This window comes from Denticeps clupeoides, chromosome 5 (assembly GCF_900700375.1).
Source record: "Denticeps clupeoides chromosome 5, fDenClu1.1, whole genome shotgun sequence".
In the NCBI taxonomy this organism is placed as follows: domain Eukaryota; kingdom Metazoa; phylum Chordata; class Actinopteri; order Clupeiformes; family Denticipitidae; genus Denticeps; species Denticeps clupeoides.
The window spans coordinates 27,953,312-27,977,453 of NC_041711.1; the positions used below are offsets into that span (position 1 = coordinate 27,953,312).

The window sequence follows — 24,142 nt, forward strand, 5'->3', positions numbered from 1 at the left end:
TATTGCTCAAACATCGCAGCCAGACATCTAGCTGAGGTGCTGAATCAATCCTGCATGAGGGCATCCTGTTTAGGGGAGCCTCTGCAGAAACCGCGCATTTGTTCAATTTGCTCTGAACCCCCAAAAAAACGGCACAAATGAAACCACCAGCAAAAGCAAAAATGTTGCTGGTGGGGGGAGAGCAGCCGAAGTGTCTCCGAGGCTGGATTTGAAAGGCTAAATCTGTCCTGCTCATTTGTGACGGACTTGGCGTGAGCAGATGACTTGTGTTGGTGCTGGGAAGGGAGAAAAAAAAGCAGAGCAACATCAGAAATCTGCTGTTCCCCGGTTCCCGCCTGTGACACACAACAGCGTTCCCCCTTCCCGATTCCTTCCAGCACGCGCTCCAGAACCTGATGCTCCGCTGTCGTCCATTAATCCCCCCTCTGTCGGATCCCAGCCAGGTAATTACCGTTTAAAAATATTTCATCCCCATTCTTTTAGCGCCGAAAAATGGGAACAAAGACAACATTTATAAACAACGACAAAAGGGTCCCGCTTTAAATTCACTCGTCTTTCTCTGCCGCTGGCTTTGTCTGCACAATGTACAAGGTGTCTGCAACAAAATCTTTCGCTATTTCATATTCATATGCTGCAGTCACGCTCTACTTTCTGCACAGAAAACTTCTCGGCGGTGGAAGGGAGGAACATTTGTTCGTCATTTTCACTCTCTGGTCCTATGATGAAATTCTTCCACCTCAAAACAAAAATAGTTCGTTTGTCTGTATAGATTTCCGTTTATAGAAATGAAGAAATTTTGAGCTGGCCAAGAACTGACCTCTGGACTGCAAAACACAATGAGCGCACTGTTGGTGTGGAGTCCTGCCTGGCTGAGGATAAGTGTAGTTGACGTGGAATAATGAAGGAGACCTTAGCAACATGCCAGCTGCGTGTTGCCTGAGAATCTCATCAGGCCTACAAGATCTCAGAAAATCGGATTATGTTAATCAGGATCGTATGACCTGGCCAGCATCACACTGAGACTCCTGAAAAAGAATTCTGCTTGATTCTTCATACTATGATAAGGGCAATGGATGGTTGTGTGTATTGACAATGATTCAGTGTAGAGGGGAAGTCAGAAAAATTAACCCACTTTGGATAAATATCATGAAAAACTACAATTCATGCATCAAGTCAGCATAACTGTGTATTATATGGCTTTAGCAAAATGTCCTGAAAATGACACGACATTATTTTTACTGGTTCACCACTTCCTTCACAACATCCTTGATGGAAAACGTCATACCTTGATGAAATTGCTTGCAAATTGTGTATTATAACACCTTAATGTGTTCGGTTCAGTTAACACGTGTTCAGTTATCAAAAATATTACTGAGCAAAAGTCACAGTCACATTTTCAAAATGTTTTGCAGTCAAAAACACTGTAGCAAGTTAATTCAAGTTTCAGCCTGAACTCTCTGTTATGATCATTACTAGATGATTGGGTCATAGGAAGCTTGTGGTCTGCAGTGGTTAGCAAAAGTGGCCCAAGGAAGGAAAATCAGTGAATCGGCAACAGGGTCATGGCTGGTTATACAACCGTTGGTACCAAATACCAAGGCATATTCTCAGAGGTCTCGTGGATTCCATGCCTCAAAAGGTCAGGGCAAAAAGTGACAACAAAGTGACACCTACTCAATTTTAGATGGGTGCTGTTAATGTATTTACCACCCTTCTGCTTTACAGTCCTTGTCTGTTATTTCCTTTTAATTGATGTGTGACCTTAAATCATCCTGTTTACTCAGTGTACAGGTGAGAGCTACATGTCAGTGAATGTTCTGGTGTTGCCATGGAGAAGCCTCCCCTAGCTCCTCTGTCCCAGTCCACCAGTCATCTGAGTTCATCTGTTCTCATGTGTAGATGTCCGTCAATCTTGTTTCAAGTAGCTGTCAGTACACTGTGGTCTGAGCCGGGACTTCATGTGTGTAGAGTGGTGATATCCATCATGTGCACTGCTTCCAAATTCTACTAAATTGTTTGCTTGACAACATGACATTGCATCTGCCAGATATTACTGTTGCACGGTCTTTGGAACTCCATGGGATGGAAGCACAAAGCCTTATGGTGATACACGAGCATGAGTTTGCTGCTCATCAAAAAGTCTTCTCAGAAAGATGAAAAGGCTAAACCGTGAACTAATAACCAGATGGACCCAGCTTGTTCATGCAGACAGATGCTGCTAGTGGTGTTATGGCCTTCATCAGACACTTATCCTCAAACGGCTCCACCGGGGTTTTGCTGCATGTGACCCTGAGCTTTCAAATCTCCTTCGCTGGTGGTGCATCCAGTGCATGTTATAGAGTTAATTATAAATAATAATAAGAAGAACTTAAAGAAGTTCTAAATGGAAGGAGATGAATGAAGTCATTTAATTTCTGACCAAATGAATAAATGTGTTGCCACCGCCCATCCACTCTTTGCAAATGTCAGGTGAAGCTGGAGTTGAGAAGCCCTGTAATGTAGCCCTTGGTGGCTTGTGCTCAGTAATATTGCGGGTAATTTGAACACAGGCGGTGGTGTCAGCTGCCCTGATGGGTAATGTTGAGAAGCTCAGGTGTGCTGACAGGTAGTGTTCACAGTCATGTGGGAACCCTGGGGAAATCAGCCTCGCTGATACTCTCACCAAATGAGTCTGTTTACTGCACAGGGGAAAACAAACAGTCTTACTCAAAGGATGCCTGCTCATCAGCAGAATGAAGACCTACAAACAGGGTTTACCCAGACAACCATACGTGCAGCGTCCAACGCATACTAATGACGGCAGCCAGCATTTATATAGGAAGGACGAAAAACGGCAGCAAAACATCATTAATAAAGCTTCATTAAAAGGAATGCGTTGGAAAACAAGGCGCTCACTCCAAAAGTGCTCACTCAACATCCAAGATGTCTTTGAAGGGCCTGCATGCAGCATGGGAGAGGCACGGCATGCAGCTGAGCCCTCCCGCATTCATCTGTGTGGGCTGAATCTGTGTTTATTACAGTTCCAAAATGTCCTTACACACACGTTCCTGTTCATACCTGTAATGCAATTTCAGTAAATAATCATTTAATACACATATTTTATTTATAATACCATTTCTCCTGCGAGGTCCTTTCATAATTTCACATCACATGGCTAGTTTGTGTGCAACACAAGTCTTTCAGCGGTGACTGGAAAACCATCAATTCACTTTCCAAACAGCTGTTGCTGAACCTCCTTCAGTAGGATTATTTGTAGGAAACTGGATGTGCCTTATTGCAGAGCCAGGAAGTGTGTGCCTGTGTGCAGTCTTAATATTACTGACACACCAAGTGAAGTCCTAAGGGTTTACCACCCAAATGTTGGAGTGAAAAAATTAATTATCAGGGGGAAACAGAAATCCATAAAAAAATTACAGACCCACACACACATAAACCAGTCCAAGCACGTGGTCTCCTCTATTCGTAGTCCTTGTTTTCCCGGCTTGGTACAGTATGTTACTTTTTTAATAAAATGTTTGCCAGATCAGTGCCATATGTGAATTGAACATGCCAGACGTGAATCGGCGATAGGCCTGGGTCTTGGAAAGGAAAGGGAAAAGATGTCAACACGTTCAAGAGAAGATGATTACTTAAAAAAAAAAAAACTAATCAAATTTCTAAAGAGAAAGCTTGGAAGAAGACAAATGAAATCCACTAATGACAAAAAAGTACATACACTTACAAAGTCACAATGTGAACAAAGAATTATTACGTCTGATAACAAGAACCCGAGGATGTTTTTACACCTTCAGTCCTCTGAGTGAACAGATGAGTGTGTGTGAAGCAGTTGTGAGGTGAACCGTGCTCAAGGGACGTTCTCCTTTCCTCAGGCCGAAAATACCTCATCTGATAGTCAGCGTGTGATCTTAACACGCATCTCCACAAATCATTCGTCACTGCAGGGTAATTGTTTTCCTCATGTGTACACCCACAAGTGTAAGAGAGTTTGTGAAGTTAGAAATTCAGTTAGTAAACTTCATTGTGAAATGCAGTTAATTAAACAATTGCAGATTTTTTAAGTGCTTGGTTTAATGTTTAATGCTTGATTAAAATGTGTATGTATATATATATATATATACACACACACACATACACACACACATAGGAATACATACATACATACAAACCTATAATTAAATATGTATTTATGTATGCATATATACCTTTCCAGGACCGGTCCACAATCTTGTCATTTTTTCAGTAACTCTGTTGTGACATTAGGGGGTGCTGCAATTCTTCACACATGCCACAGGAGAGGGGGGAAAGTTTCACTGTAGCTGAAAACGGTGCAATAACCTTACAAAACCAACTTCACACCAAAAGCAAAGGCATTTCATTTTCACACAGAAGTTGGATCAGAGAGTGAGGCTCTTCTAGCTCAGCAGAACGGCATATATAACAAAATATCTTTATTAAACATTTACATACAGCCTCTAAACCCAAAATGAGTACAAGTTGATAGTACTTAACAGAAGTTGTTGCTTATGCTAAAATATGTTCCTTTGCTTTGTCATATCAACATTTTATGTTAATTTGAAGTATTTCTCACAATAGAGACCCAAACTTACACACACACACACACACACACACACACACACACACACACACACACATATTTGTGTGTATAAGTATATGTATGTATGTATGTATATCATTTATTCTAATAGGGTCTATAAATCAAAAGTATTGTCACAGAATGAGAGATAAGTGAGGTTATTGTGCAATTGGGCCAGCTGGTGGTAATAATTTAATGAAGTTTTACAGGCGCTATAAAGGAGGAAAGCAGATGTGGCATTAAGGATTATAAAGTTGGTAAAACTTTTAACAAGTAAGATGGATTTCACTGGAACAAACCACAGAATAGAAAAAAAAGGAATTTACACATCCTTCAATTGCAAAGCTATCAATCACACGCATGTTATTCCACTGGGAGCGTCTTTACATGCATATTTATCAGCTCAACATGCTAATTCCCGCTGCTCCACACCCGGCAGGCTCATCTCCAGGCGTGTTTATGACTCATAATTGTTGATATCCTTTGATATATTTCTCTCAACTAAGACATCATTTGGTTTTTGTGGTCTTAAGTCAATGAGGCACAATGACCCAGACTTTCAATTCAAATTTACAGTTCAATATCTATTATTAGCTATTCAGCGTCTCTAGTGGTGCTGTCTGAAAGACCCTATTTGTGTTGGGCCTGATTTCTATCACATGACGGGGAAGGCTGGAGATCGAATTATTTATCAGGAAAAAAAATCTGAATTAAAAACAGTCTGATACCATCTAGAGTAGCTCTGGGGTAGGTTGTAGGAAAGTCCCTGCTTATGAATATCATGTAATGACTAATACAGTTGGCTGCAAATAGTGGTAACGGTTGTACAGCTCTATTGATCTCTCCTGTTATGTTCCTCTTCTGTTATTTTTTTCTGAATCAGTGCAAAAGAGGATGTATCCACAGACTCATTCCCCACCAGAAGCGATGCATCTTTACCGTTCATGTGGGGGGAAAGAGAGACCACCACCACACATTTGCACACCCCTCCCCGGACAAACCATTTACTTAAAATGATATAACTCAAAGTGCCAAACTGAAAAGACACCTTTCGGGATGAGCCGCATGCATTTACATGGCTAAGAAGCGTCTATGGCAGATGTATTAATGAAGGCTGGGAGCATCAATTCCACGCTGTGGCGTAGTGCGTGTGGGAGAGCTCTCAGACACCTGCCGACGAGCCGCCACCTCTTGGGATGCAACATCTGAGAAACGCAATTTGAGTGTTTCCGAGGCACAAAGTGAAGGCAAACACAATGCTGTGGAGAAGCGGGAAGGTAAACAGGCACGCGGCCGATGCTGGACAAACAGCGTGCTTTGTCCTCCCCAAATTCATCGCAAATAGCTTTGCTTTCCACCACTGCACAGGTGTGGAATTTCAAGGACAAACTTGATTGTGGTTGAGGTGGTGCTTGATTCCCCTGCCCCCCCCGTTTTCCTTGTTTGGTTGTGTTTTCGGGCATTGTTTTGTGGCTTCATTACGTGAGGGATCTGTGTTCGACGGGACTGAGGGGTAGTCGGTCTCTGCGGATGAGAGGACAGCGTTGCAGTGTAAAGCCTCTTCAGCTGCTGCCGGACAGGGGAGGTCCTATGGTCAGAAAGATCTCAGCTGAATAAGGCTATGGGTTGTAGCACATAGCATAAAATATGAACTAACCTTTGTATTCATGTAAATTATAAAATAAAAATAAAAATCCATACATTTAAAAGTAAATTAATAATTTTAACAATTTAAATCGGTTGTTCAGTTTCAGTGTAGACTACATGCAGTGTCCTCAAAATTGAACAAAACTACATTTCTTGTAAAATCAAAACCATTCCCGAGTTTACAATAATGAGCAATTCAGGGCCGTTTGCTGTGGCTTTTCACTCCTCATCTGCTGGGGTCGAGAATGATCTAATCACAGCAATTTTTAAGCACAAACTTCAAATAGTTCTAAAAAAGGTCTTATCATAAGTTGTTTTACATAATGAAGTATGCAGCCATCACCTGGACTGACACTGCTAAAGAAACATCTAAAACCCTCTTCATTAAAATCAACAATAACACAGGTGTGTGAAAAATGGGGAGCTGGCAGAAATATGAATTATTAATGCTGAACTTAAGTATTATAACAGAAAATCAATGAACATACCTGGCTCAATTAACATGCAAAATGCTTTATTTTTCTCCCATAATCCAGCACAGTATAATTACGCCTCTCTATTCTGCAACACGATAACTTCAGCTTTTTCTAAAGCACACAACACCTGCTTACTTTGTTTATGCTCAGTCTTTTTCCACTCATATTAATAGGGGAGAGCTTAGATGTCTTCCAACCCAGCAGTCCTTTACCTTATTGTGTGTGTGTGTGTGTGTGTGTGTGTGTGTGTGTGCGCGTGCGTGTGTGTGTACTGATGCAGAACTAATACAGCAACACTACAATCAGTCTCAAAACGCACTGGACTTCCAGAACATTCCTCTTGTTATACAAAAAAAGGAAACCACTCAAAGACATGTTTACATTTAGCATTCATATTTGTACTAAAGGACACCAGATAATATGTGTAGGCCTTGGATGGACACCATGGACCACTTTGTGACCATACACACCAACATGGAGTCTTTGTTCTCTTAATCATTTGCCTGCTAAGCATTTGGAAAGGACGTCTACTGACTTCTATGCAGCTTTTTCTGCAGGAATTAATGCCTTTCAATCCATTAGAGGTCCATCCTTTCAGTGTCTATTAATTCGGTGGGCTTAATTTTTTTATCATTCCAGTGTACCTGTCATGATCCGGTCCGGAAGGGGTTACTCCGGGAGTTTCATGTTCGTCCTGTGTAATGTTTCCTGATCGTATAAAGCTGCCCTGTTCTGCTGTCTGTTCACCGTTGGGTCATTGTTACAGGTTACATGTTCCTGTAACTGGATGTCTCCCCTGTCCTGTTCATCACAGATTAAACCCCTGTTTCGTGACGTGGTGCAAATGCGTCCTTCTTCCTCATCATGTCTTGTCATCGTTCCAGATCACCTGCCTCGCCATGCCAAACGGCTGTGACAGTACCTTTACATGCCTTATATTGTACAGCACATTATGATTATGTTGGAAAATACTCTGCGCTTTAAAGAATATGCTAGTAGTTGTGAGTTGTGTGTGGCCCAGATGCAAGATCAACTTACTGAGCAAGTTCCTGTAATTAGTGGCTGAAAGTTTCTCCACTAAACGACGATTTGCAAAAGTTTTTCTACGTGGTGATTTCAGAATACATTGGTTCGTGTTAGCACGAATTAGTCCTCCATTATCAGGATTTGCCACTGACCAGTAGCATGGTCTGATTGCAGGCCATTCTTAAAGGATCCCAGAGAACAGCTTGAACAACCCCAGCATGGGACCTACATTTTTGGCAAGTCAAACTTTATCAGCACAAACATGCATAAATGAAAACAAACACAGCCCAGCCTGCTAATTACAGGCACATTTGAGTCTTGTTTCCTCATTGCAGCAGCGGCAAAATGGATCCATCAGCGACGACTCGATCCAAAAACTTGAGTAAGCCTGTTACACTTCCACCACGTTCCAGGAGTAAACCTTGTTTGATTAGATAATACAGGTTGACACATTAGTACCCCTTGTGATTTTTCAAACCCATTATTTCACATGTGAAGTTACAAATTACAGGACTGACACCAGGCTGGTATCTCCCGGGCCATGTGGCCTGAACCCACGCCAAATCCTGCGCCACTAATTTTACTAATTGCTTGGGCAAAGCCAACACTTTTCATTGGTCCACAGCCTGCGATGTCACAGGAAGCTAATGAGAATTAAATAATGCATGTGAACCCCTCTAATTGCTTCATTTCTCATTGTAGTTACCATTTCTGCAATAAGAGGTTGGATGCCAAAATGTTTACAGTGTAATCATTTTGGAGAGAAATATCAATGTTCGCTGAATATCGTTCTCTACATTTAAAAAAAAAAAATTAAATGACACATAAAGCTTTTTACAACAGGACGCATTCTTGCCATAAATCTCACCATTGGGAGTGTAACAGATCTAAAACAAATCATGTGTTGGAGAGAGATTACTTTCAAATGGCTAAACAAAATTGACATTAAAACACAGACACACACAAAAAAAAACTAAGCGTTCTCTCATAATGGGAGTTGCAGTAATTGCTTAGTTTTGCCGAATCATTTTTATGGAGCTCTGATGCTTAAAGGGAACATCTTTGGACGGCGCTTGTGCGAGGCTACTGTATTTGTTATGTATGCCCGAGAGCCGATGCATGTCTATCTTTTAAATATTCCAGCAGATGCCACCTGGGCGTGGGTGTGTGTGATGTTTCGGTGCTGGCCGGTTTCCCCATTTATTTCACATTGGCCACCTCTCCCCATTATATCTACAGGGAAGCTGTAATTTAGCAGTAAATTCAATCATCCCAATAGCTGCATATTTAATGGTATTAAAGCCGAAACTAAAACAGTTCTATTATTTATTTGCTTCCCATCGACCCGGCACAATTCAGTCAACATCAGGTGGTCCCACGCATGCAGTCCATTCACAAGACATTGTAAATTATTGACCAATAATATATCTTAATTCATGTCACTCAAAATTTAATAATTCAAGCCAAACTGTTCTCCTGACCACAAGTCCAAACTGCTTCTAACTTTTCAGTGGACCATGAGCTGATAGTAGCATGTGTTTATTTATGTTCGATAATATTAATCTAATTATTAAATAAAGGTTGTATGAAAACTACTATGCATGACAGTTGTTACAAAAAATCATAGTTAGCTTATGTAAAAACAGAACCTAAAAAGGTATTTACTTACTAATATTTGCTTTAAATGGATCACTGGTAAAATTTTTATGTCCAGAGGGATGTGTACTTGTTTTGTAAAATGTCGAATTAACAGTGTTCAACAGAAACGCTGGGGTGGGGAAACAAAACAAAATATTATCTCATACTAACACACTATCTATGCTGCAATAGTGAGCTAAATATAGAACTTACAACAGAAAACAACATGACGATATGTAATAGGATAAAGTCGAGCATACTCTTGAATTCTCCTTGATGTGTTATTGATAAAGGGATTTTTGATGCTTCATCTCCATAAAATGAATGCTGGAATTGTCATATTAGCATTGTATTGTTGTTTCTTTTATCTACACGTTAATCTGCTTCTGCTTGTTGTATTGGATTTAAGGCACCATCAACAAATCAAGTGCAAAAAGTAGATTATGGCGATCCTTCAGGTTACAGCGCCTGTTAAGTGCTGAGCTTTGATTGTGCTCTCTTCAAAGACACAATGTCTTTTCAAATTAATTTCAGCCATATCAATGAAATGTTATTGTCACTGTTGCATCTTCTGCTATGCGTAAATAAAATATGCAGACTGCATAACGACTCTTTGGTGTGCTCATCAGTTTAGGGGATCATTTTGCTCCGACCCACATCAACATGGAATGGTTCTGTTCTGTACATTGTCATCAAAACTAATGGTCAAGTTGTCCTTTAAATTGGTATTATTACCTTTGAAATAAGCTGAGCGAAGTCTCACCCGCCATATTATTTCTTCTGAGCGCTTATATTTCAAACTATGAAGGTTAGAATGGTGTCAATAGAATTTTTCTTTATGTAGCAGTGAGCATGAGTAGAATATGTAGAATATGAGGAAGAAACCATTCCATCTGATCCCGAAGCTGACAACAACTCTAAACAGCCAACATTTTGAAAGAATAATCTATAATAGTTTTGAACTTGTGCGCAATATATTATTGTCATGTGTTGCAGGCCCTTTTTGTTGATGTTGCCATGTTAACCAGCTGGCCTGACTGTGTGGTAATACCACTGTACACCTTAAGAGGTGTTCGTGAGTTACTTTAGTATCCAGTCTGCCCTGAGATGCTATCCAGTCAGTGAATAGAAGCATAAAGCCTGTCATAGGTCACAAAATGCCATGACAAGCAGAGCCATTGTTCGTGTGGTGACAAATGCAATGCTGGCGCTCCTTGTCCATCACGTTCTGTGACATTAACACTGTTAAATTAATAGCTTTCAGATTTACCAACTGTTTTATTTTTCCCAGCTGTGTTTTCAAAAATGGGTAATTCTTAGGAGATAAGATGCTTCCCAGGATTACAGTGTTTATTAGGGGTTTTCAGGCATCTGACAGGCATTTTTTGTTGGAAAAAGATTAGACATTGAACCTTTAAGCAACATCTTTCAGCAGCTTGTCACATTTCAGTGCAATAAATTTAAGAAGATGTGTCAGTGCTTCAGAATTGTGACATATGGTCACTCTTTCGACACCTTGTGTCCATTCAAATTTTTGGTATTACAGCAAACAAGCAAACTGCAAAGAGAGGGTGATTGTTACCATGGCAAAGCAGAGTTGCTGACCAGTATTTCATAATTTAAGATTATTTAAAATGATGTGTGATTACTGTATAGGTGCTAATTAAATGCCATTCCACTGGTTTTACTGTCTATACTTTCCCAAAGTTTGCAATGAGATGTGCAATATGCATAGGCCTTAGATAGGACATTTTCTACAGCATGTTCAGCAGATATTTTAGAAGTTCAAACATGTCTGCCCTGAAGTAAAACAGACCTGGGTTCTATTACCGTATGACCCATAATGATCACAGTAAGCAGACAATGATGAAAATGTAGATTAAACAGAAAGAAGCGGAAGCTATAAGATCTGTATTTGAAACATAAAGGTCCCTTCAATTGACTGCTATAAATTGTACATTAAAACAACAATTTTGATCTACGCCCTAACAAGTGAAATAAATGTTCTGAATAATTTAACCAAAGCAAACATTTCCTGTTAATTTCTGGATAATTATAGTCATGCTAGTACAGGGAGTTAGTAATTTAGGCTCTTGGGCTCTGCCTGTCACAACGGCTCCTTGAAGCCTCAGTGACTGCCACAAATAGCTGCACACTTAATAAAAATTAGCCTACAATCAGCAGAGTTCAAAGAGAATCCTGCACAAGGCAGTCACAGATTATGAAAATCACAGTCACAGCACAATGATGCAGTCATGTTGTGTGAAACGAATGCAATCCCCAGTTAACGTTGGTCAAATTACACTGAGTGTGCAAGTGTGTCTGTTGTATCTCAATAATTATTTTGAACAGAAAACACAGGAGATTCCCAGACATTATTCGAAAACAGAAATTTGGAAAAAGGGCCCATACTTCAAAGAAGGAGTGTCAAGTGAGCCAACAGCATGCTGAGAACAAAACACAACAGCACAGCACAATGAGAGCTAGCAGCACTTATTGTATTAGTGCTGAGCATCAAGAGGGCACAGCTGAAAACTGGGGGATATGAGGTGATGGATATACATATTCATGACTGAGACCATAAAGAGGCCTTTACAACACAACTCCAAGTAGTACTGCTGATCTGAGGTGATCTATGCCTTACAGCTCATAATTACTGACATAATGAATACTGACATTAAACTGGTGCAACATGGTGACATGACAGATTATGCTTGCTATCTACAAAAATCACCCAATTAAATCAGATGCATTAACCTGTTAACTGATACATTCACTAACATTTTTTATAAAAATCTACATTTATAGACAATTGCATCTGTAAAATCTGTATATTTATCATTGTGTTAGGATTTTAACTAATCACATTGAGAATTTTGAGAATAATAATCAGACTGCATCGAAGCACAGTATATCCTGGCATACCACTAGAGGGAGCATGAGTACCACAAATTGAGAACCAAGGATCATTTTGATACCAGTTTGATTAACTGTACGGAATTGATACACTAATGCTGACCAATTTAGTTACAGTTCAGAAATACATTTTTGTGAGAAGGGGAAAAAGCTTTTAGTGAAGGAAAAAATTTGTTTCTGTGCAGTCAAGTTTCAAATTTACACTTGTGATGGATATTTATGCATAAGAAATTGTGACGCCATAATGAAAAAAACAAAAAAACAATAAGATAGAATTCAACTTACTGTTGAAGACATACTTCTTTTTACTGGGAAAGGACTTCTGCACAGATTGACTACAGGCCATCACAATTTCACTGCTCTCCTCTCAGGTAATGGATACCAGTGTGACATTTAGAAATAATTTCTATTTGGCTATAAACCAATGTTCATTAATATTATACACAACTGATGTGCTTCTCTTATTAACATGTATTCATACAAAACATCCAATAAAAAATACTCTACTCTCCTATTGATTTTTAACCTCACTCTAGAGACAGCAGTGCATCCTTTCATTTACTAGGTGGAGGCTTGAATCCACACAATAACCCAACTTTGGAGGGAATACAAGTGAATAATCATGTAAAGAGCAGCCCTCCAAACAGGCCCTAAAGGTAGTGCTCTGGCATAGCGCACACAAACAAGTACAGCTCTTCTGTTTTTGAGAAGGAAACACAAGCTTGTTTACCCATTAATTCCACCAATAAAGAAAAGCAAAGAACTACAGCAAAACACACAAAAACATGAAATGTTTCTTACATAAGTCATACATAATATAGATTCTAACATATTCAATAAACACTCAATGCAGCAAGAACAGTTAATCACACAGAAAAAAATCTAAATTTATATCTTCAATGAATACATAATTAATTATTGCTGGTTGAAATGCTGGTTTTAAAAAGCTGTCATATGAATAGACACAATGGGAGTTTTTTTTCAGGAGTCGCAGAGGTGAAGACCTACATAACCAGCTTATTATGAAATAGACATGGGTCTTCGGTTTTGGTCTAAATTTTCCATATGTAGTCAGAACCATCATCTTCTTATGTGTAGTGGTAATGAAAGAGTGGAAAGTATGAAATGTATCTGAACAGGTCTAACACATTTTGGTTTGTTTCTTGCAATGGCTGTGACAAATTTAGCAAACGTGGTTAGGCAAAATGACAAAATCAGGTCAAGAAGAAATTCCTTTGAAACTGCACGTGTTTGTCTGTGAAAGTGTACGGCATCTATACAGCACAAGGCAATGTGTAGTAAAAAATAAAAGGCTGAAGATGTGTATGTGTAAGGTATGAAAAGTAAAAATTTCAATCTTAAAAGAGATTAATTATATAATAATCCTGTGCAACTACCAGAAGCCTGGGGTTTCGATTTTTTAAATGAATGTTAGCATGTGTTTGTATGCTCGTGTGTGTGTGTGTCAGTGTGTTTGCGGGGTGCTGTATTTGCACACACTGTGTGTCTGCAGGTGGCGTTTCTGTACAATATTTAAACAAGTCACACATGTCCCCCCTCCTCCCAAGCGCTTGCTGTTTCTGCTCTGAACAGCATTAGCATCAGTCCAGTGTAAATAACATGAAGTGGCAACTCATAAATTCTTAATGGTGCAAAAAAAAAAAAAAAAAAAAAAACATGAAGAGACTCCCTCTGTTTGTCTGACACTGCAGCGCCGGCTGCTTCATTCCTGGAGGGACTGTAGTCCTGTGGCGTTAGACTGATTCAGGTCTCAAACTGTGACTTCCTGAACAACTGGTAACAGGTGGGGCTAAAAAAAAAAGAAAACTTTACTGAAAGAGAACGTCTTAGGGCCCTAACTATTAGGTAAGGGTGAATTATGTGACACTTTAAATACGTACACAGATGCAACCTGCGGTACGTACCACTAGTTTATTCCATCCACGCATATCAGAATTTTTTCTACAAGCCTACATATACAGGCACGAATGGAGCAATATTACCCTAATTCACCGTAGCACCACCAGTGATGGCCATAACTTCAACTTGGACACTAATTTACATTGGTGCGACTAAAAGTTTATTAGGTGTAAAGTTAGAACAGTAGAGATGGGAAGGAAAAGAAGGCAACACACAACTAGTGGTGTTAATCAGGCAGACTTCATTCAGCACCATCAGTATTATTCAACTGACGTTATATTACATGCATAACATGCCACATGTTACTCAAATTGTAACAAGAAATCACAGCAGTTCAGCTAACGGCTAATAAAAATAGGTCTGCTACAGGCACCATTCCTGTTATTAACGACTGTAATATGTATTAACATATATATTATACACCATTATATACACAGGATGATTAAAATTCAACAAACACCTATATGCAATATTTGTGAATATATATGTATGTGAGGTACATAAAATGCAAATATGATTTGTGATGTTTATCCTCTGAAAGTTATGTGAAGTTGAAATGGCATTTTAAGTGGACGGCCATTCAATGTGTAACAGTAATTATATGTATTATGTAAATAATCTTGCATTAATACCTCTTAAAATTACATCACATTACTGTCTCATGGAATATTATGTTTTTAAAGTTCTTCAAGGAAAAAACAAGTCAAAGATATGTGTCCTGACTTTGCACTCATGTGCATCATCATGAGCATAAAAATATTTAATTTCTATGTCCCTCCCACTTGCATTAACTAATTTATGTGGAACTCTCCCAGCCTGGAAATGACAGAGAATGAAATAAATACAATTTGCAATACAGTTACAATAAATTAAAGATCTTATGTAATCCACTTTTCCAGGATACTGAGCATTTGCGCTAACCGGATGTTAGCATATGTGACTATTCAGCATTCCGGACCTTGGAAGCTTTGGTGCTTGTGAGTCAAGCACTACTTTTGTCCAGTAGAAAACCAGATAAGGTCAGATAAGTTCAGACGAGATGGAAAAATGGCTAGGTTTGCAATCAAGCCCTGGGGTCACATTTCAGTCTGAATGTAAAATAATTACCTGCAGATATCAAAGTAGTTTTTAGACTATTTTTAAACATGCAAATGTCAAAACACCTACCAGAATCTTGGTAATATTAATCTTGGTAATAACCAGGTGATTAAATTTTCCACCATTACTTGATTTCAGTCAGGATCTCTATGATGTAATGCCATCAAAAAGGTCAACTCAGAAAAAAGCATGTTAACACTGATCTTACATGTCTAGGAAATTAAAAAACACATTATGCACATGAAGACGGATGTATGTGTATATACATCAGTTACAGAAATATGAACTGTAAATGCTGCAGTGTACAAGGGTAGGGAGGCAGGCAGGCATACTTGATTAAATGCATAGAGTCAACACCAATGCATCCTACAAAATGTTCCCTGCATCACTGTGAAATCGCATTGCCAAACTCTCTGAGCCAAGGTGAGAGATGGAAGGCAACAGTGGAACAGTGGACCACAACCTGGTTCCTATGGCCAGCCAGCACAGCAAAACCTGATGGACATGGGTGGACAAGATGCTCAAAGCCTGCACCAGATTAGGCCTGCCACTCCAAACAACTTCCCAGAAGAGCCTCGGTGTGGGCCACCTCCCCATGCTCCAGGAAGGCTCATGCCCCTGGCGTTAGGCATTATTTCCATCACCAAATTGAATTTCCTCATGCAAATTGTCTCCCATCAGCAGCCCGTCAGTGTGAAGATATTAATTCGGGAAGGGAAGGGACTCATGAACAGCTGCTCTTGCCACAGCCAATAATAATGCAAAGAGAGAGAGAGAGAGAATGGAGAGAAAGAGAGAGAGAGACACAGAGACAGAGAGAGAGAGAAATGAAGAAGACTAACCTTTAAAAAACAGGGAAGATGGGGAGTAAATTGGGAACACACACTGCTTTGGTGGGCTCCCTCCGATTAATTGTTTCTCTTCTTACACGCAGCTCATTGAATTTCCCATCATGCATCTGATCGGTCATTCAGAAACACAAAACACAAATAAGTCAAGTCGACCATCTGCTTGTTAGCAGCCACTATAAAAATGCATCTTTTTTAATAAACAATAAAATTACTTTGATGGGCTAGAGACCACCTGAATGGAAAATCTAATATTTTATGTTATTTAAGTTCTGTTTCTGCTGGCTATTAAAAAGCTCCCCTTTAATTTATTACAACAACACACACAATACTCGTGTCATCCTCATTTTCTAAATCAATAATCAGCACAGCATGCTTCATTAACAGTGACCAATCAGAGACAAGCTGGGGATCTCATTTTACAACATGAGCATTCCTAAGACATAAACCATCTGCTACTTGTAGAAACACAAAAATCAAATTAATCCATTCTTATCATGCATTCCGATTTTAAAGCAATTAAAGATGTTCTTTGTCTAATCGCAGACACAGAAGTATCTCGGTAATGAGGAAGGCAAACTCTTCTGTGAACTTTCCAGGGTTCTCAACAACGCCTTTGGAAACTTTACAAGCCTCATACACTCCAGTGAGCCGTTAGTCCTACAATACAGATGTTGGCAACAACAATGAATTTTTTATTAAGCATTTAATCATTGTGCTAACCAAGAATTCCCATAATATGCGGCCCAGACACAAACTAGTAAGATGCCAAATCATCCAATATAATGTTTTCTTTTTTTAATATAAAAAATAAACAGATGCCAATAAGCAGAGCATGCTTTAAGCTTATATAAAGAAAATGAAGAACTACAATACTGAATTTACCTTAATTAAGCTTGGGGATTCGTCTCTCACAGAATGCTAATTTTGGTTAAAAATTTATCTTCTCCCCATCCTCCCCATATCCTCTAATTTCTAATCACAATGAACATATTAAAACAGCAAAGAATGATATTCACTATCTAAAATATTAAGACTCTCATAATTTGTGTAATGAAGACACGCTAGCAATGCATCTGAGTGGCATTAAGTGGAAAAGGAGCATTGATTTCATTAGCTTTATTAAGTTTGGCCCGATGACCAAACTATATGACTTAGTTCCCTGACAGGAGAATGACACCATGGGTCCCATTGCTAGGAGGCAATAAAGTTCCTGCAGGTCCTGAGCTTTAATTCAGCAGCTCCATGTTGGAGCAGGCCCACGGCCAAAAGCCTGTGTATCATATCAACAAGACGGAACATTCTGTGTGCTGCGGCAATCTAATGGTATTTTTTGATGGTGCTGGTGTCACTGTTTAACATAACTTCCTTCATCACAGTATTTTCATTATTTTGAACATGTCTCTCTCTCTCTCTCTCTCTCTCTCTCTCACACACACACACACACACGCAAAATCAAATGACTATTTTTTATGCCAACATTGGTTTGAAGGCTATAGGATTTCAGGCAACCTAAGTAACCAGTATATATAATCTGAATACAAGAGCCATGTTAGTAATACACCGAGAGAGGACACACACTCGCTCGCACCTGAAATTAATATCCAAAATGACCAGGGAAGTTGGCTGAGACTAGTCTGCCGTTGAAATTCATGAGGCGCTCCTCTGCCGGGTTCAGTTGGCGAATGAACAGCGAGTGCAATGAGCTCATTGTTACGCTCCGGGTGCTTTTCTTGATTTTCAGAGCAATCAACAGCTGTCGATCGAGATGTCCTGGACCCTGTCCATCAATCACAGTCAATCGTCAGGAGGCACAACAACAACACTCAGGCAGATATATAGGTCTGAATGGAGCACACACCTCTACAGTCTTCCATACAGCAAGGATTGTGTTTGTTAATACTTTGCAATTACAGAAAAATAAGAGAAACAAACAAAAACTGACTCACAAATATATATATTATATATATAATATTATATTTATATATAGTGTCAGTTTTTTTTATTATATATGTTATATCATATTATTTATAAAATAATGGAATCATATACAGGATTAAAAAATCTGAGGAAATCAAATCAAGTAATATTGTCGCTTAGCAGGGACTCCAGACACAGCTACATTGACATCTGCACTTCTAAACTTAAATCATTTGTTTCAACCAAGAGTATCACCAATAATAAAATATTATTAAGACTGAATATTTTTGTATGTAATTTTTGTTCTCTTTCACATTACAAAGGAATCACAATAGATGAAATGTTGAATGACACTGACTCTGAACAAACATTTTTAAACAGAATTCACTCCAACATGCAGTAAAATGAATGGTATATCAGCCATGCTTGAAAAAAACTTCTGTGTGGTAAACATTCAATCACAAGACCACTGACCCCTTTCCTTTACAGCTCAAGCAAGAAAAAAAACACCTCTTGAAGATTCATTTTCCCTAAAGCAGACAGATGCTGCACATGGGTTCAGGAGCCCCACCTCGCAGTGAGACAATAAACGAGGAAATTGTCTTAATCTGAGGAAGTTGAGGTTTGTACGCTAATATGATTAGTGCATGGATCTCACTAATAAAGAGAATCAGGCTGAATCTCTCACGCCACACTAACCCCTACTACATCACCGCACCATCTGTTGGCCTCAAAGCACAAGATCTGACAAGATCTGAAATGCAATTAATAGGTAAACAACAATCTAATTAAAATGGACAAAGTCAGGGATGCTGCCATTAAGGAGTTCTAATTACAGACTTAAATCTGAGTTAGAAAGGAATTCTTAAAATGGAAAATGGCTGGTCCCTGTCTCGTCATGTGCACATTAAGACTGACACGTGCAGTGACTTTCTGGCAGGACAGTGATTTAGAGTCATCAGTGCATCTACCAAATGCTTACAAGCTGTGCTTCACCATATGCATGTTTGTTATTGCATTGCATAGTGCCACTGGTCATTTATGCCATTTTGCCTACGCCCTTATCCAGCTTCTCCCTGGAGCAACTCAGGGTTAAGTGTCATGCTCAGGAACACAATGGTAGTAAGTGGGGTTTGAACCTGTGTTGAAGACAATGTGCTTGCTGGTGCTTATATCACATCACACCTGCTTATCCACCATCACTGTAAAATTTCCAGTTGTGGAACTTATCTTATCCTAAAAGCAAGCAAAAAGTGCGCTCAGTGTAAAATGACCCTGTGTAATGGAAGGTACAGGTAAAAGCATCTTTAAATGTTAAATGTCCCTGAGACATGTAACTAATGACTTTACAGGTCTACTTACAGGTCTACTGGCACAACACGCAGTGTCAGCCTGGGAATATGCTGTTTGAATAACCAGGGAGAAAGTACAATTTTAAAAATTAAAATAATTTTGTTTGATAAAAACCTTGGGCTCATTACACTTGAGATAAACCAGGATTTTATATTCTGAGTGGAGTTGAAGGTAGGCAGCACAATTTTCATGAACGTAGTTGACAAAAATGCTGTGACACTATGATATAAAGAAGAGACGTACAGATCTGTTTGCTGATACCACAGAATATAGTGAAATCAGGGGGAAATGTCCATTGTTAAAATGTTTCCTCCTACAGCATCACAAAATCCTTTTACATGCTGAATATGCTCCATTGATAGTTGTCATGTCTCAAGTTAGATTTGTTGCTGCTTTAAGTTGAGAGGTTGAGACACATTTCACCTCATTTTATATCTTAAACATATAGGATGTATGTATTTGCCAAATTAACTATAAAAGTACATGAATGGTTTTAGTTTAACACAGAAGTATTTATAATAAAGAGGTACTGATCACTGATTCTTAATTCTGTTCTTTAAATAAAAAGTTTTGGCTCCTTTTATGTTAAAGTTACCTGGTTAAATTTACATAAACTGTGTAAATCTGGCATGTGATTAACACGGTATATCCAACATGGTATAAGATTTAAGACATAATCTTTAACACCTTGAAATAGGAACCTCTATATTTGTCTACAGACCTGCAGGGCCTCATGTACAAAATAGTACAGTTTTCTACTCTTTCCAAACCATGCAAGCACAAACACACACACTCACACACACGCAGTAATACAATTTTTCCCATTGGGCCTATCAATTCCTATGTGTTGCAACTACAGATTCAGAGCTGCCATCAAAATCCAAACAAGATCCGTCAGCAATTAAGGGAATACAGAGGGACATTAGAAAGATGAGCTGCAATCCGGCCTACTTCCCCATTCCCTTCTCAGCGGGCAAGAGGGATGAGCCTGGCATGGAGGCTCTCACACAGTACCCACGCACACCCAGGGTCATCTATATTCCACCCATGCTTTGGCAATATTGATATTGGCAGGCTGGCTGCTGATATTGGGGACGTAATGATGCAATTAAAACTAGAACCATTTTACTATTATTGGCACACATGTGTATCCCCCCCATTTTAGGAGGCAAATATGATTTGGAAGCCATGAACAGAGACCTGGAATGAATAATAAAGAAATTCATCTTGTCATATCAGATTGTCATTTTTTGTTCTATGCTTATATGTGAAGCTTGATATAGCTACATGGGCTGGAGTGGGTATATTTCACAATGATTAATCTCCACTCAGGGATATTCTTATATTTGACATAACAACATTTCCATGGTGCACATAAAAAAAGCTCTTTCAACAACAGCCAGAGAGTTTATGCCATCTGACAAGATATGAAAGAATAAAACAGTATGTAGCAGAAATGCAAATCAGCCCAATAATGCTGCATTGTGCACAGGTTATATACCTTGGAAATAAAAGACCAGAGTGCTTTTTAAGCCATATGTTGTTACTTTGTTGAAAGAGGAGAGATGGCTTCGTGTCACTTATGTTTCTGATTAGCAAAATGATTTATGCCACATTCACTCAAAAATTCAGCCTGCAAATGAGAAAATGCATTGTGACTCGACCAGATGTGCACAATAAAACAAGATTCCCATTGTAATCTCGGGTACTTAGTTTATATGAAGCTAATATAAGACACACTTGGATGTGGCAAAGTCACTCTTTTTAAAATTTGACTATAAATGATTGGAAATAAATTGTGTGTTTTATGCCGGATGGCATGAGTGGGTTGATAAATTAGGAACAGTTTTGTACCCTGACTTATCTACAAGACAAACCTGGCGGAGATCACAGGGATTAATTGCTTCAGAGGTGTGAAGCGCTGCTTCCCCATTCTTCCCCACACATTCCATGCCTAAACAATGATTAATCACCCTTTAACTATTCTCTGGAGGATGTTGGCGTTTGCCAAGACGGGCCTTATCCGCATAAATCCGCGCATGCAGGTTGGGAGGTACTTGCCAGGTACAGAGAACACAACCTGTCCCCATCCGTTATCAGATTAGCGAGGTGTCACACTGCAGACGCACAAGAGTGACGCCGTTGTCCCACTCCTGCACCAGACAAACGCGTAACCCTGCCCTCCGTCGTCAGATCTGAACCGCAGGAGCGCCGGCACGGGTCGAGCGGCATTTTGTTGTGTAACAGGAAGTGCTTCACAGTGTAAAGGACGAAGTCAGTCGTGACAGCGATAATGATGAAGCTGTACAGATCTCAGTAGGCTGTTACACAGCACGCTCAACAAAGCATCATCCACAAGAAGCATCGGTGGGCCCTCGTAACAGCCTAGAACGTAAAACTTAATGGGAGTTCCTCCTCTGAGTCATGTTAATCTGTGCCCCCACAAATGGCCTTATAAAACCTGTCACTCTGCCGTGTCATTAATGAGCTCATGTACGCGTTATTATCCCAAATGCTCAAGAGTTGCTGAGGAGAAGCCCAATTACACCTCAAAAAATAACATGTTTACCCAGAAGTCATGTGACCGCAGTGTGGAGACCTTCACAAAAAAGGACAGGACATTCTTGCATGTTTGAACTCCTCCTGAAAAATTAAAGGCTTGGAATTAAAAAATGAAATGAAATGGAAAAAAGAAAACAAGTCCCACCCGAGCCAGACAAGTAGCCCGCTCGCTCTGGTCAGTTAGCAAAACGAGGTTAGCGTTTAATATTTGATGCCACCTGCAGCGAGTGGCAGCCTGCACTAATGTAGATGACAGATAAACACAGGGCCGTCCCCAGATACCTCTCTCGTGACTGCGGAGGGTAAGTGCAAACTTTATCTCTATACCAACTCAATATCTCAAATGGATAACTTGTGTTGCCTCTAATCTACATTAAAGGAGGAGTGAAGCATGAAAGCTGCGGTGAAGGCTGTGACACCTCCGATTAATGCTCGGGCGCGCCTCTTTCTGCCCTCCTCTGGGGCGCTGATGCTCCTCGCACTCCCCAGCCCACAGATTTGCTGCTCCGCGGCCTCGGGGCGTCAGACAAATGCCAGCAGCCTCTCAGCATCGGCGGTGTTCTACATCGCTACTATGAGTCCGTGCCCTTTCAATATCGACCGGTGACAGATTTCTCAGTGTTAATAAGTATTTACAGACCCCCGCCTGGTCTACAGTTGCAGGGCTCCTGGGGTCAAAAATTCAAAACTTATGGCCCTCAAAGAATCTATAATAAAACATATGGCAAAATAACTATTGTAATGATGCATTTTCATGTAATTCATGAGAAATAAAGTTTTTTTGTAGTTGAACATTATTCAATGATTTACACAATAAAAATTTTTTTATAATAAACGGCACTCCATGTGTTGTGTGTTGGCAAATCATTTTTGTCAAAGAAAGACAAAGAAAGTCCAGCCCCTACATGCTTGTTAACGATCCTAAATACATTCATATTCATTCAGTTTTGCAGATGAAAGCCAAAACATCTTTAACGTGGAGCGATATGTCAAATGCTGCTCACATGCAAAGCAGGAAACAACAGATGCATTCGCATTCAGAAGCCTTTAGCCGCTGCACTGATGCAAAAATCTGCCCACTTGACAAACTTCCAGTTGTTTTACATTATGTGTTACTGCCTCTCTCTCCAAGTGTGACAAACACGGACATTTTTACACATCTCACAATGCTAACAATGGCAATGTGTTGTTGTGCACAAAATTAAAAAGACATTTTTACACCTAGAAACATATTTTCGCTTTGCTACAATACCCAATCTGTTGTATTGAAATAAAGTGAAAATACATATGAATGCTCAACAGTGTTAATCAGTGCAATTTATACGTTCATAGAAAAGACGGGGTGTGGGGGGTGATACTAGACCTGTTTTTAAGAGGCTATGATTATGAGCATTGACTTAATCAGTTCAGATAGAAGACAATTCAAAACATATTATTTTCTTTCATCGCCTAACAAATTTAAGGGAAATTATTCAGGAGGGCCGAAGAAGAGAAAAGAAATTCAGGCAACTATAAGATTCATCAATATGCGCTTACGTTTTTTCTTTTTCCCGTAGCTTTTCAATTTGGTTATATATTCATCTTTTCTCTTTTAGAATCAGCTACTCAATTCCAGTACTTCCTTTTGTCCCCTTTTCTGAGAAACGACAATCTCAACTTGATTACCTCCTACTCTGTCATTACCTAATAAGATTCCATGCACAGCAGACACACGGATCTTTCCAGTGGCTCCCGCACACTCTGAGCGGTGATTGCACCTTGTGCAGAGGACTGTTTGCTCAACACTTCCCTGCTTCAAGGGCCATTTTGCCTCATTCTGGCACAGGTGGCAAATGTGCTGGAGGTCGCTTTCTTTAAGTAACAGTTAATTAACATTTGAATTATTTTCTTTTGAAATGTAGAGTGCTAGATTCTGAGTCACGTGCCGTGAGATGCAGAGATCTCCCCGAGGACGCCGTTTCTCAGGTTGGGAAGAAGTTGTTATTAGAGGAAAAAAAGGCAGGAGGATAAGCAGCCAATGAACAACTTCATCATATCAGGTTGCACTTGATTAAATATGCTCACATTATGTGCATTTTGCAACCTTTATTTTGATTTAGATTAACTGAGGTACCATAGGATGACTGGGTCTGAAAGCAGCCTAG

General features: G+C 39.5%; 1 long non-coding RNA gene across 1 annotated transcript; it reads left to right on the forward strand.

The window, feature by feature from the left end:
• The first annotated feature begins 324 nt into the window (after nucleotides 1–324).
• On the forward strand, nucleotides 325–18,624 carry LOC114791351 (uncharacterized). Its single transcript, XR_003749981.1, has 3 exons — nucleotides 325–443; nucleotides 17,908–18,005; nucleotides 18,573–18,624. It is a non-coding gene; the product is annotated as an uncharacterized LOC114791351 (long non-coding RNA).
• Nucleotides 18,625–24,142: the final 5,518 nt, after the last annotated feature.